Source organism: Rutilus rutilus, assembly GCF_951802725.1.
Source record: "Rutilus rutilus genome assembly, chromosome: 6".
Classification (NCBI taxonomy): domain Eukaryota; kingdom Metazoa; phylum Chordata; class Actinopteri; order Cypriniformes; family Leuciscidae; genus Rutilus; species Rutilus rutilus.
In genome coordinates this window covers 43957501-43972898 of record NC_140214.1, presented here as the reverse complement: position 1 = coordinate 43972898, position 15398 = coordinate 43957501, and the positions used below count along the sequence as shown (strand labels likewise).

The window sequence follows — 15398 nt, the reverse complement described above, 5'->3', positions numbered from 1 at the left end:
TAATACAAAGTAGTTAAAGACATCTAAAGTGAGACCATAAACTGCAACACAAGAGATAAACTTATTTTAAGTAATGAATCACAAGAAAATCATACTGATGTGTGTTCGTGATTAAACCACATGCTCTCATTACCTGTTACAACAATCTTGTATTTTGAAACAATGAGTTTAACTATGACCTGTAATAAGAGAATGAGATCAGATTTTGTTAGGATGTTGAACTGTGTGATAAGTGTAATCAAATGTAGTTTTGTACATAACAGCACCTAAAGCAAATAACGAAAAAGCCCTCAACTTTTATAGACTGCTAAATTGCTTAAGCAACAGCCAATCACAGGGCTATTCCCTCCCCTACTAGTGTGCAGACACACAGATATGCATCGACATCGGCATCTGGTTTGTTACAGGATGTCGTTGAATCGAGATTACGTTTCTGATATGAGTGAAAGATTTAATAGTATAATAGAAAGAATGTGAAACACCCAGCAGCTTCCTGATCAGAGGTCTTCAGAGGATCTTGTAGAAAGGTATTTATTTAGAATATTCTGGAAAATATCTGCAAAGGACCCAATGCACAGCGTGGTTCATATGTGTAAAGTTTCCGTTCTTAACGTGTTCGTTTCTGATTATTTAAACACCGATACTTGTTTCGAAACGACATCAGATGCTATTTACTATAACGATACTGAACTACTGTTGGCATGTTTCTCTTCCACTGACATTGAGTAGGCCTAACTGAAGTGAGTAATGTTTAAGTAATGCTAATAAGAAAAAAGTCCATGATATTGTCTCAGTATTTGCACATAACTGCATAAAGTGTGTTTGGAGATGACTTCTGGAATCTGCCTTAGGCATAAACGAGGCCTTGCTTCAGCCTTGGAATCGCTTGCATAGGACCCCTCCCCAGGGTTCATACAAGGTGCTTAAAGTGCTTTTGATTTAAAGGGATACTTCACCTCTGGAAAGATTAATGTGTATTTAAAATGGGTCATTTATGTAGTAGAAATGTGAAATTATTTTTGAATTTGGAGAAAAGCCTGAAAATGTATTTTCGGCTCATGTTGATGAAAGACAACAACTCCCAGAATGCACTTGCTTCGCTGCCCTATGAGGCCACGCCTACCAGTAACAGTTAAACAACTAGGCTAGGCTACTAGTTGACTCGAAACTTAAAAGACGCCGTTTTATCGTTAGTCTCCGTGACGAGTCTGCCCGGGATTTCGAGATCGCCCAAAATGTCCGGGATTCGGCTTTTGCGTTCTACAGTCTTCATTCATCATGTTTACTGTGGCTCTGCCTCCCGTCCCCCCATTACAGCACCATTTGACAAAGTACATCTAGAACAGGGCTGGGCAAACAACGGTTTTAAATATATATGTATTTAAATATTGTATTTGAGTTAGGATGTTTGGTCCAAAATCACTATTTTGATGCAATACAAGCAAGATCCTGTAGTTTGCGCGAACCTGCTTTTATCCTTTATTTTCAGTGTTTTCATTGGTGATTAGATGTAGCCTAGAAGTGATTTGATAATTGTTAATGACTCATTATAAAAATGAGGATCGTTTCTCACTATTCCAAAAGTTTGTTTCCAGAACAGTATTATAGACTATAGATTATTATATTTGTATTTATATCCAGTGATATGCACAGTGGTAGAGATAAATAAAAAAAAAACTGTTTTTTTAACCTACACTAGTAATTAAGTGTCAGTTTTAAATAAATAAAACAAATCCTTTTGATGCACACAGTGTGCAGCCTTTCCCTGGGATTCAGAAATGTGACGTGTCCTTCCGGCCTCGAGAACAGGTGTCCTCTCACTTTTCTAATTTTAATTTCATCCCACCTGGACGGGTGTAATCTCTTATGGCCCACCAAAATATTTTTAAATTGGAAGATGGGGAATGTCACATTCATTTTTTAGTAATGTGTGTGTGTGTGTGTGTGTGTGTGTGTGTGTGTGTGTGTAATGTGTTTGTAAACATTTTAAGGAACACTGCATATGAATCCATTTTCCGTGACCAATCTAACTTATCTAAAGTGAGGACTATTTACTCCTAATAAACAGTTAACAGTACCTTTAGTACGAGCTAATTAAACAATAATAATTGTGTTAATTACAGAAACAATGAATGAAGAATTCACTATTTGTAAACAGCCTAATATATTAACAGTGTAGAGACTACAATACATTAACTATGAATGAACTATAAACTAATTGTTTAATGATTTGTACTTTAAGTACCATATCACTGTATACTCACTATAAAGTATTACCCAGTCTTCTAAAGCTTTTAACACTATAAATGCCTAGAGGTAATCTCTCCAATAGAAGACCACTCGCTTTTCATTCGCTCGTCTATTGCTTCCTGTCTCCGCCCATCTGATCTCAAACGGCCCATCCATGATGTCTGCTGATCGGTTCCTGTAGAGTAGCGGAGGACAGCATGAAGAGCTTCTGGATGTTGCTGGATCTTCTGGAGGACTCCCAAGTGTTTTCAATCCATCTCTAAACCTAACAGAGAAGATAATCCAACACTGCATTATTAAACAGTGTTCCTGTCACGTATATCTTCAGTTCGTGTCACCTTCATGGACTTTTAGTTTGGCATTGTTGGGGAAGCAGACGCACTCTGTCAGTCTAAATCTAGACACATCAGGGGTTTTCTGTTTTAGCTGAGGATGGTGTTGTTTAAGTGGCGCCAAATTAAATAACTAATCAGTTTTTACAACAGAAATTATTCAATCAAAAACTTACTTAAGCTTTTCTTCTAAAGCAAAATGAATGTCCTATTATCACTGTGAAGCTGCTTTGAAGCGATCTGTGTTGTGATAAGCGCTCTATAAATGAAGGTGACTTGGCTTGTCAGTCACATGTTTCCTTTGTTTGATTTTCCCGCCACTCGTCAGTCACCATAGACACTAATCCTCCACCACAGATGCTCATCATTTACTTACTTTTGTCTGTGTATTTAGTTTCTCTGTTTTCAGTCTTTAGTGTTGGTCGATGTTTGCGTGTTCACCCCATGTTTAAACAATTAACCGCACTGTTACGCCCCCTGTCTGTTCTTGTGTTTATTGCTATTAAAACCACTTTGTATTGGATTCTGTCTACCCTCGTCTTCATCATCTTCTTATGACAGTCACTTAAACCCTTATTGCTTTTTTATTACAATCGCTACTACCGAGGTAGACCTAAAAGAGTAGCTAAAATAGTGAACTTGCAAAAACACATGTAAAGCTATTTGTCCACTAGACTAAGAGAGCACAGTATTCACTGAGACGAGATGTACCTTTCAGAGGGACCACGGACACGGTGAACTACTAGAAACATTAGAAGATCCTCCAGTAACGGATTCTTGTCCATCAAACTTGTAAGAGGTCTTAGGCAGCCAGCATGAGACAAGTGATCTGTCAAAGGCTCAGTAGACGTCTGAAGCTCCTCCACTGTTCTGGATTCACAGATCTGGCTCCAAAAACAAACAAAACAAAAATGATATATATATATAGAGAGAGAGAGAGAGAGAGAGAGAGAGAGAGAGAGAGAGAGAGAGAATTTTTGTTTTGTTTGTTTAAAAAATAAATACATAAAAAAAATATATATACATACAGTGCTATGCATAAGTTTAGACACCCATGCTAAAGTTGACTAAAAAGAGGAATAAAAAATCTTATTTTGGAAATTGAACTTAATGCCTTAATTTAAAAAATTAGGAAAAATCCAACCTTTAAGGACACCAATTTTCTTTGTGAATGAATAATGTATCATAAATAAATAAATGTTCTTCCTTAAAATACATGGTGCATAAGTGTGTACACCCCTATGTTAAATTCCCATAGAGGCAGGCAGATTTTTATTTTTAAGTATTTAAAAAAAAAAAAATGTTAGGATACTATGCATCCTGATAAAGTTCCCTTGGCCTTTGGAATTAAAATAGCCCCACATCATCACATAGCCTTCACCATACCTAGAGATTGGCATGGTTTTATTTCAGTTAGCCTAATAGCTGGTTTGATTTGCATTGAGAGATGATCTTATGGAAAGTACCCCATGCCAATCTCTAGGTATGGTGAAGGCTATGTGATGATGTGGGGCTATTTTAATTCCAAAGGCCAAGGGAACTTTATCAGGATGCATAGTATCCTAACATTTTTTTTTTTTTAAATACTTAAAAATAAAAATCTGCCTGCCTCTATGGGAATTTAACATAGGGGTGTACTCACTTATGCACCCTGTATTTTAAGGAAGAACATTTATTTATTTACGATACATTATTCATTCACAAAGAAAATTGGTGTCCTTAAAGGTTGGATTTTTCCTAATTTTTTAATTAAGGCATTAAGTTCAATTTCCAAAAGATGATTTTTTATTCCTCTTTTTAGTCAACTTTAGCATGGGTGTATTCACTTATGCATAGCACTGTATATATAATGTATTTATTTTTTAAACATCCAAATGCAAGGACCACCCATTGGCCCAACGACGGAATCCAACGGCCTGGCGAAGGAATAATGTGTGTATGTCTTTTCAGCGCTCCAGTGAAGTTCACTTATTGGAATTTAGTTTCAATATTACTTTAGCTCCACGCTTAATCTGACTCCAATTTCAAATGATAATCAAATTTAGATCGTATTTCTGATTAGAAAATAATCATAAATATTGATTTTGAATTAATTTAGATCTTTTATTATTCTGAGCATCTCATAATTTCAAATATTCGTTCATTACGGACCTAGTGTCACTTTGAGACGTCACGTCGCGACTGCGCGCTCACGATCACAAACTAGCCAGTCCTGAAATAGTCAGAGGGTGCAGTGCAAGTATTTTACCCTAAGCGGCCGCTCACTGGAGACCCATAGGTGTAATTTTTTATAATATTTGCAGCGTACAACATGCTAAGTCAGGAGATAGTCAGAAATCAGAAGGTCTTCCTACGATGTTCCCCATGCTCCATTCAAAGTGCCTCCAGTTTGATCTATCCTGGACAAAGATTTGCGGAAACACCAGACTACACATTAATCTGCTAAAATGAATGATTTCTGAAACTTCAGAATAAATCAAGATGTAACATTTATTTGTCAGGTAAAAATGCATCATGCCAATTACAGAAGTAAATGATTAAAAGCCAATTCAGAAAAATACATGACATCATTTACTCAAAGATGACTCTAAAAGTAAGTAATGTTTTCCTGACAAAGACACACAGTGATGTGTGAGGGCTTTCCAACAGGAAAACACTGAAACAGCACTGTATGGGGGTTCCTGGTAAAGAGTCCCAAAGACTGCTCTGACACCCAGCCTTAAATACCCAGGTGAGAACAAAAAGGGTTATACAAATATTGTTTAGAGTTGTTTGGGCCAATCCATGTACCCCAGGGGGGTAGCACCTGGTTTCAGGAGATATCGTAAAGAGATATCACCCAGAGAGGAGAAACAGGATTCTCCTAAGTTCTCAATCTTTCTCGTTAAACCAATGACTGCAATGAAATTAAGACCATTTTACCAATCGCACTGAGACACTTAAAATGATACCAAACATGGAAAGGAAAAACAACATATTCACAAGATACACCATATGTGATATATAGATATTCTTAATGAACTTTCAGTGACTTGAGGAGGGAGAGGGGGAGAGAGAGGGGGAGGGAGAGGGGGAGAGAGAGGGGGATGCAGAGATAAGGAAGAAGGACCGTTTGGACAGGGGATGTCCTGTGCTCTGTCTTTGCTATCTGCTGTCCAGGGTGCATTTTATGGCTTTATTGCAGGGTGAGTTTTATTTTAAGAGGAAAATCAGTCCTTAAAAAAAAATTATATATATACATTACACAAGTAGAGAAAGTAAAAGTGCCCACAAACCCGTTTCAGTGTTTCAGAGAGTTCATTGTCTGCAATGTCCTCAGTGACGGGTCTGCTCATCTCTGGTCCTTTAACTAAGCAGCTGAAAAGAGTTTCAGAGAGGAAACATGGTGCTGGTCCTCCATGAACCAGGCTGACAGCAATGATCGACCAGCAAAACAATATCTGTCATCCCGCACAGCTGTAAAATAAGGAGAATAAAAGTCCAATCAGGCAACTACCACTTTGTTATAATAATGCGGCCCAAAATAAATATTATACAATGAATTCAGCAAATTCATTATTACTATCATTTCAACTGACTCAATGCAATTATATATACCAAAGGAATCAAGTGTCCCTCATGTCCCTCAACATCTCAGAGTGAGATAGTGCTTCCATAAGTAGCCGTACAGATTCTCGTCGGGCCGCCAAGATCTACAGCTTCTTCGGTTGTGCCCTTGTCATCAGAGAACTTAATGCACATTGTGTGGTTTGGGTTGTAGGACGTTCTTCTAAAGCCTCGAATAGCTCCATCAAGCACTGCTGCACGATTGATGCTGAATCTGCAAATGCCTGTGCTTTTAATCTTTTCACCAAGTTCTTTTAAGATTTCACTTATGGAGGAATCTTCTTTGGGGCGTCTAAAATTACAATAACAGAAAATAAATCTTTCAGAACATGTTTAGATGGACAGCAATAATTCAACTATTCATCTGATTAGACGGATATTATCAAGACTGCAAACAAATGTTCATGAACCTAAAGGCAATACTTACAGGTAAAAATATCCAACCCAGATACCATCAACTTTTCCCATTTTAGTTGCAGTGCATACAACATGCATTTACTCTAATCACAACTTCTAAACCATGAGTAATATATGCTAAAGACATAAGCTAAATTGTTAGGCTCTTTACATTGGTTACATTATGTCAAAATCCCATCTCAAAAATGTGTAGTAAAAAGTCTCCTAATTAAAAAAGCTCCTACTTCATGTTAAAGGAGAACTCCGGTCAATTTTAACATTGAGCTCATTTTTTTGTAAATTTGGAGTGCTGTCAATACAGAGAACAACGAAAAAAATCGGTGTTGCCTACAACGTGTTATCCTCTTTTTAAAATTTGCACCCTGTTGACTTCAATGGGGCAAGTTTTAAACCAGCTTTTAGCCTCTTAACATCCTTGATGTGTCATTACAAGTGCACAGGTCATGTGAGTGATTCCTTCAGAGTGAACACGGGTGAATCTGACTGCAGTAGATGTGAAAGATATTAATAAAAATGATGTTATTTCAGCCAGCGCACATACCTGTATTTACATCCTGTTTTCGGTCGAAGTCCATAGTAATCGATTGTCGAGTTCACACGCATAGGTTTAGTTACCTATGATCACGCGCGTGAACTCGACAATCAGTAAAATTATTGCTTTAATTTAGCATAATGCCCTTACGTCTGGTCCTCAATACTGGCAATAATGGCTGTGTACAGTTCTTCGTCTTCATCTTCATCTAATGAGTCATTTATGAGGTTAAAGGGATACTTCAGGATTTAGCATTAAGCTTTGATTAAACACTTGAGACTAAACACAACAGTTCTAGCATGAGATCAAGCTTGGCATTTTAAAACCTTAACTAATCCTAAAGAATTGTACACACCTGCATATGCACGATTACAAACCCACTTACCCCAGCTTACCCCACACCACAGGGAGTTTCCCTTTAAATGCCTCATGGATTGTATTCATGATTGTTCTGTAGTCCCACGCTTTAGCAAACTCAAAAGCACTTATTATGTGGCCCTTTTCATACAACTTCTGCTTCGTCCTCTGCTTGACCACTTTGTTTTCTTTGGGGTGTGTCAGTAGAATTATATCTTTATTATAAATCCTATGATATGGTGGTTTTGGAAAAAAAGGACAAATAAATTGTTAAATGTCATATAAGTGCTATTAGTTGCTGTAACCCCTCCTCTAGTCTGCCAGAAACTGTCAAGACACAAAGAAGAGGATGGCCACTGTGAATGTTGGTAATTGTGTAACTAAGAGATCTTACACACACACACACACACACACACACACACACACACACACACACACATAGGTGCTAAACTAAAGAACTAAACTTCCGGTTGCAATGAAACGACTTCCGAACACACTAAAAATGTTTTTGCTCTCTCACACGCGAGAATGTTTGAAAGTGCAGTGTCTTTGTGCAGGAACAACAGAACGAGGGCAATTACAGGGTATGTGCAAGGAGTTTCACTGTAACTGCATGTGTCTCATATATATGCACAAATATATCAAGTGTTTCACATGTGTTTCGTCTCATCCAGCCTCCCATATTAAAGACTCGCTCTACTATGCTTCTCTCACAGGAGTGTGTGTTGTTGAGTCTCACAGGACTTGTATATGCATTTGTTTATTGTGATGGTTACTTTTATTCATTCTTTTACTCATTTATTCATGTTTCTTATTGTGAGTAAATAAAATATAATTATTTCATTAATTTATGCATTAATTGAAACTGAGATGTGTTCACTGCATTTATTTAATGTGTATTCATGCATATCTATGTCATGTCATATGACAAAACAAATGACATTTTGTTTTACTAAAATATATAATTTTCAGTTAAAAAGTTATATAATTAAGTATTGGTCAGCATTTATCATTATAATGGTGTGTAAGTGTTGGGGTGGGCTAGCAATGCAATTCTTTCTGGGGTAATCTTTATTTTTAAGGAGGGATATTTACATTTTTTGGAGTATAAAATCATCAGTTTTCTCCAAAGGCGAGATCTTGGAGCAGCCGCCGTATCCTCTGTGCAGACATTACACACATTACACACATTACACACGCTGAGGAGAACTGCTCTAGGCTGGCGAGTTACTGGTGTTATCAAGTGTTAGTGCACCTGTCGCTCATAACTTATAGTTACATACAAGATCAGGGAAAGATTCCAGTTCTTTAATGAACAATCATAATGACAATAAACTAAACAAAATAAGAAAACATAAATATCATGGGTTTGCGTTCATCATAGTATGAGATTATATACACAGGGGAAAAAGCACAATGACAAAGTTAAATATATTTGAATAATTGATCATAATACATTAAAAAAAAAAGTTTATCATTTATAAACCTGAGGGATGAAACTAGTTAAACATGAATGAGATTTAAGCCACTTTTGCTTGGGTAAAACATTTTGCATCTAAAATAAAGAAATTAACAACATATTAAAGAGATGACGATTTTGGGTTTTCGTAATAAAAAATATCTTTAAGGATAAAACTGTGGGCATTATAGAGTTAAAATATAAGAACTTAAATCAGCCCTAAATGTATTGGTTATACTACAATCACAAAATAAATGGGCACTTGATTCTTCAACAAAACCACAAAATGATCAAGTTTCATCAATATCAAGATATTTACAGATAGATGAATTAAAGCTGTCGCTCACATCTTTAAGTTGTTGCGCTTGTGATAACGTTGTAGGTCACATGATAACGTCAACATGGCGGATGACGTACGGCTCGCATTCATACTTAACGAGATCAGGCTATATAGTACCTACTCTTTTAGCGCTCGTTAAGCAAGTACTTATTAATAATAATAATAATAATAAATTTTATTACAGACTCACAGGTTCAAATAAAAACAAGACAGTACACACAATACAATAAAAACTTCAGAGGAGACAACTATACCAATGCTTCCATAACTTGGACTTATACCGTGTAGTACTAAACTTGATGCTGGTCAATGCCATAATTATGTAATTCTCTGAGTTATTCAGCCGACATATAAATTTGTACATAACATTTCTCAATGTGGCTTGCAGTGTGTTAACACCTGCAGCCACAAACATCTCACTGGCACTACACCAGCGTGGTCTTCTCAGCAGAATTCTCAGTGCATCATTCTAAGCTACCTGGAGTTTATGCAGGCTAGCTTTGCTGAAACTAGACCACAAGTGTGCATTGTGGAGAGGAGTGCAGTATGCTCTGAACAAAGCAACTTTCACTCTATCTGTGCACCCACCAAACTTACGTACCAAACTATTCGCCTGAGCATATAAAGAACGGCATTGCCTGTAAACATCAAGGTCATCCTTCAACTGGTCTGTAATGAGATGCCCAAGATACTTGTATTTGCTCAAAACTCTCAAGGTATTACCTGCCAATTTAAAAGGAGGAAACATTAGACATTTGTCCTCCTTTGTTCTGCAAATCATCACCGCACTCTTGTCTGTATTAAATTTCATGTCATGAACAGTTCCATAGTCAGAGCAAACATTAAGAAGCTGTTGGAGACCAGCACTGCTGGGACTGAAGACCACAAGGTCATCTGCATACATAATATGATTCACTAAAGTGTTGCCTATCATACACCCAGTGTTACACGAATACAGGCAGACAGAGAGCTCATCAACATACATGTTAAAAAGAATAGGGGAGAGGATTCCACCTTGTCTGACCCCGTTCCTGACCCCAAAAGGGGCAGAAACACAGTGGCCCCATTTTATAAACATAGACTGGTTGGCATACCAGTAGGACAGAATTCTCACAATACATTTAGGTACACCTCTCTTACTCATTTTGTCAAATAACTTGTATTGATTGACGCGATCAAAAGCTTTTGAGGCATCAATAAAACTCATTAAGACTGAGGAGTTCTTATCTCTATACGTATTAACAATTTCCTTTAAGGAATATATGGCCATATCTGTGCCATGTTTGGGTTTAAAGCCAAATTGGTTGTCAGTAGAGGGGATAATGTCCACAATTCTGCTCAACAAGATGCTTTCAAAAACTTTAGACAATACACTGGCAAGGGCTATTGGTCTGTAGTTATCAGAGCAACCAACCTTACCAGACTTATCCTTGATCACCGGCACAAGCAAGACAGATATCATTGTATCCGGCAGGAAACCATGAATTAAAAAAGAATTAAAGCAGATACCAAGAAGGGGGGCTACCCTCATGCTGGCATATTTAATGTGCTCAGCAGTTATGTGATCCAACCCGCTTGCTTTATTATCTGCTAACTTATTTATAGTGCGTGATACCTCATGTGAAAAAATTGCCTTAAAATCAACACACTTAACATTGTCAGACATATAAATATCACTTTTAACACAATTAAACAAGGTCCTGTAGTTATTGAAATTAAGTCCTTTTAAACAACAATTAGTTAGTCATGTGACAATTATTTTTGCAATCACCTGATTACGTGATGTAGAATAGTCACAAGAGAGAAGAAATTGTTAGATAAATATAGAGGACATATCTCACCAAAAAAATACACAACACAACAAAAAAATAAAAAAAAATAATTATATATATATATATATGTGACCAGTCACGGAAAGTAGGGACACAAGTCGGTTCTGGGGCATTTTGAGTTATTCGCATATTCTGAAAGTGTAGTATTCAAGCTTTCCAACGATGTGTACCACATGGAAATCTGATAATATTTGGAGAAGTTGTGGCCATTTGAAGGTAGGCACTCAAAAAAACTGAAATGGTAGAAATCTGCTTCTAAAGATTGGCAAGTTCTCGCCCTTCTGGGAATGACAATAGGGCTCATTTACATCTCATTTAGATAAGTCATACCCCCTGTAAAGCTCCCCCGTCTCCCCCTCCCCCCTGAATGTACCAATTCTACAAATTCTCTAAATAAAACATCTCCAGTTAACTGGCAGAGCATTCATTTCGTTCGTTTTTTAAATAAGATACTAGCGCTGAAATGTGTTTTTTTTAAATCAAGTGATCAAAGTGCTCGTTGCCGCTGCGATCAGTGGCGCAGATACAGATACAGATCAGGGCTCGCGCACACACTGCATTGTCTTCACTCGACGCGCGCTATATCCGTTGCGGATACTCTCTATTCGTTCTGTTGAAATAAAATAATTCAAACGTTTACGTGTCCCTGCTTGATATACAACCACTGATGAACATAATCGTTTTGATGAGAGAAAAAAAACTATACGAGAAAAAAAAAAAGAACTATACTAGGGCGGATTCGAACTCTCAACCTCTGACACGGCTGGCGAAAGCTCTACCACTGTACCATTCATATACACGTTAATAGTACGAGCGGATCTATGTATTGGCACTGACAACATGTATTAGGCTATATTTCATTAAACGACGAATTAAACCCCATGTAACCTACTATTTAAATCGATTGCTGGACATCGTAATGTTATTGGCGTCCATCTTCATTGAATTTTGAAATCAGATAGAGCCGGCCAGAGCGCTGCATAATAAGTAGCCACGCCGGCTTATTCAGTATGGAAATACGCACCGACAATGACACGCCCCTACTGCGTGCTAGAATCTCCGAAAAACAAGCCGATTTCAACATCAAAATGTACGCTTTTAAATATACCAATACTGCTATCTCTGCTATGGAGAGGCTTCTTCGTGATCTCAACTAACAGATTCTGCAAAAAAACGAAAATCACCAATTTTGAAAAAAAACGCTTCTTTCTCATTTTGCTCGAAAGTTGTGCTGCCGACTTGTGTCCCTGGTTTCCGTGACGGGTCACATATATATATATATATATTGTTACGTATGTGTACGTATTTAGAGTGTTGCAATAGGGAGATGTGGGTAGTTTGTTGTTGTTGTTGTTGTTGTTGTTGTGTGTGTGTGTGTGTGTGTGTGTGTGTGTGTGTGTGTGCGCGCGTGCGTGCGTGCGTGCGTGTGTGTGTGTGTGTGTGTGTGTGTTCCAGATGTTCATTGGATCGATCTACAGCCTGTCAGCAAGGCTGGATACCCCCAGGGGCACTGAAGCTCATTTCTCAACTCAAACTAGAAACAACAACTAAATGCACTGTGTTTTCAAATTAAAATAATATATTTTTTAAATTAAATATTGTTATTTGTCTCAATAATACAAGAGTTAAAAATAAATGTCATATTTACCTGTGCCTGTCTAACAGGTAGACCTAGGACATATACCGAAATTGAATAAAGTTATCAAACTGCACTGCATACATTATAAATTAAATATAGACTAATCCTTATTATAGCAAAAATAAAAAGAATAAAAACTTTAGTCAACAGCAGTGAGGCATTTTCTCTGTTTTTTTGTTCTTTGATTAACTTTACTGACAGAAAGCTTTATTGGCTGCTGTCTCTTTAAAGGGTCATGAAACCCTAAACCAAATTTTCTGAGATTTTAACAGAGGTATGTGTGTTGAACACCACTGAAGACAATGTTAGCATCTGTTAGATTTTATAGTAGGGGGAAAATGGTTAAATTTGAGTTTTTTCCCGCTATTTTCATCTTCCGGGTTTAAAATCTTCATCGTGTCCGCGTCACAGGCAGTGATGTGGCAGAGCACTATAGTACTCTGATGACTCATCGGTGTCTTATTAGGCTTGTTCGACTTGAACCGGCGCTGCACAGACCGATCGGTGAATGACATCAAAGTACCGCGAGAGCGAATAGAAAGTAGACGGCACTTATATGCTTTTGAATTGCTCTCGCGGTACTTTGATGTCATAAACCGATCGGTCTGTGCAGCGCCAGTTCAAGTCGAACAAGCCTATTGTAAACTGGGGGGCGCGCAAGATGGTGGCCGAGACAGTTGGCAATATATAAGGCTAAGAAAAGATAAATGATTTTCTCACCTTAAAGGTTAAATTCGATCAGTGCAAACAACTGGAAATATATACTTATATTGTGGTCTTAATAAGAGGACGATTTTGATTCCTTTTTCAAGCGTGAGTTTTGATTTAAACAGACTATCTAGCACAGTTGTAAAAAAAAAGAAGAAAAAAAAAAGAAAGAAAAGATGACAGACAAAAGGCCAAGAGATCAAGGTAAAAAGACAAACAAGACGCTTTCATTCACCACCGAGAACAGAGATGTGAATGAGGACGTTATGGAAGTTGTCAAAGCAGGTGATATACATACCTACACTAATTCAGACGGTGTCCCTCTTCCTGAGTCAGCTCCGTGCACTCCAGTCGCAAAAAAAGGTCAAGTTGAACCTACACTCTCCGAATTGCAAGATAACATCGTGAGGCTTGTAGCTGAAAAAATAAAAGAGAACGCGGACAATCTTGCAGGCCTGATAAAGAAAAATGCGGACACCATCGAAGCTTTAAAGGAATCATCAGAGTTTCTCTTCAACGAAGTTCAAGACATGAAAACAGAAATAAAAACGGTTAAAAATATAAGTGATGACCATCAGAAGAGAATTACAGGCCTGGAAGACAGATTGAATGATATGGACCGCTATCACAGAAGATGGACCTTGAGGCTGTATGGCTTGCCAGAGCAGGAAGGAGAAGATGTTTAACAGCGTGTGAGTGACATCTGTAAGGCAGTCATTCAAGATCCTGAAGAGGATCTTCGCTCCCAAATTGATGTAAGCCACAGGATTGGGAGGAGAGAGGATGGTAAAACTCGACCGGTGATAACAAGATTTACATCAAGATCGACCAAAGAAAAGGTATGGAAATGCGCGAAGAATTCGGAATTTCTCAAAATAAAGAAGATAAAATTCGGCGAAGACTTGACCACGAAAGACAAAGAGACTCGCACTAAACTGTGGCCACAGACTGAAGAGGCACGGAAGCAAGGGAAGAGAGCCTTCTTCGTCGGAGCTAAAGCCATCATTGAGGGTAAAGAAATACAAATGTAATGATACCTCTGATGTGATCTAAAAGTGAAGTTGCCTATGGACTTTCGTTGAGAAGTTCGGTTGTATTCTAAAATACATCTAGTGATGTGCTGTTATATTTAATGTTTAAAGGGACTGTGTGTAGGAATTTCTCCCATCTAGTGGTGAAATTGTATTTTGCATTCAAACGAATAATGCTCTCCAGCGCCTCACTTTTCCAAATGCGCGTTGCATCTACGGTAGACGTTATGTACTAAAAAGCTATGACAGGATGTCTTCTAATAGCACTTCGAGTTTTCCTTCGGGTGAACAGGTTTGTTATTTAAAACAAACTGAAACTTGAAACAATGAAAAAAAGAATGTTACAGTATGAATTACTGACTGTGAAAAACATTAACTATGGTAATTAGTAGTAATGCCTTCTTTACTCGTTATATTTTTTGAAGTACGTGCATTGTTAGATATCATCATCATCATCATCAGAGCCTTCTCTAACGTTACTTTACTCAATAGCTGCTATTCATCAAAGAGCCTGTTTAACTTTTAACTATAAATGTTCTACTGTCTATATAATAAAGTACACAACCAAGCAATGAAAAAAAAGCTTGTAATTAAGACCGTAACATTGACTTACCTGTCGAGAAGAAAGCAGGCAACTTCAGCGTCTCTTTTGAAAGCTTTCTCCTGCATTAGCTATCCCGACATTAACCCTTGTTTTTGTAATCTCCGGTCACGTTTCCTTTTATGGTCTATTTTGGACTTTTTCGACGACGAGGACTCCTTATCCTGTGACTCAGCATATGTATGAATGAACGGTGTATAAATAACCGTGCAGTGCAGCCTTTTAAACTTGCCGCGGCAGTGACAAGCGCCTCTCACTGCTCTGCTTCTGCTGGCTTCAGTCACGTGACGCTGG

At 37.7% G+C, this 15398-nt stretch overlaps 1 protein-coding gene and 1 long non-coding RNA gene across 2 annotated transcripts in view; both read right to left on the bottom strand.

The window, feature by feature from the left end:
- The window catches only part of LOC311292519 (uncharacterized protein), a 679077-nt gene that overhangs the window by 469613 nt on the left and 194066 nt on the right, over nt 1–15398 (bottom strand). The window lies entirely within an intron of this gene.
- Nucleotides 3298–6464, bottom strand: LOC311292583. Its single transcript, XR_014627758.1, has 3 exons — nt 6180–6464; nt 5858–6038; nt 3298–3466 (listed from the first exon to the last, which is right to left on the bottom strand). It is a non-coding gene; the product is annotated as an uncharacterized lncRNA (long non-coding RNA).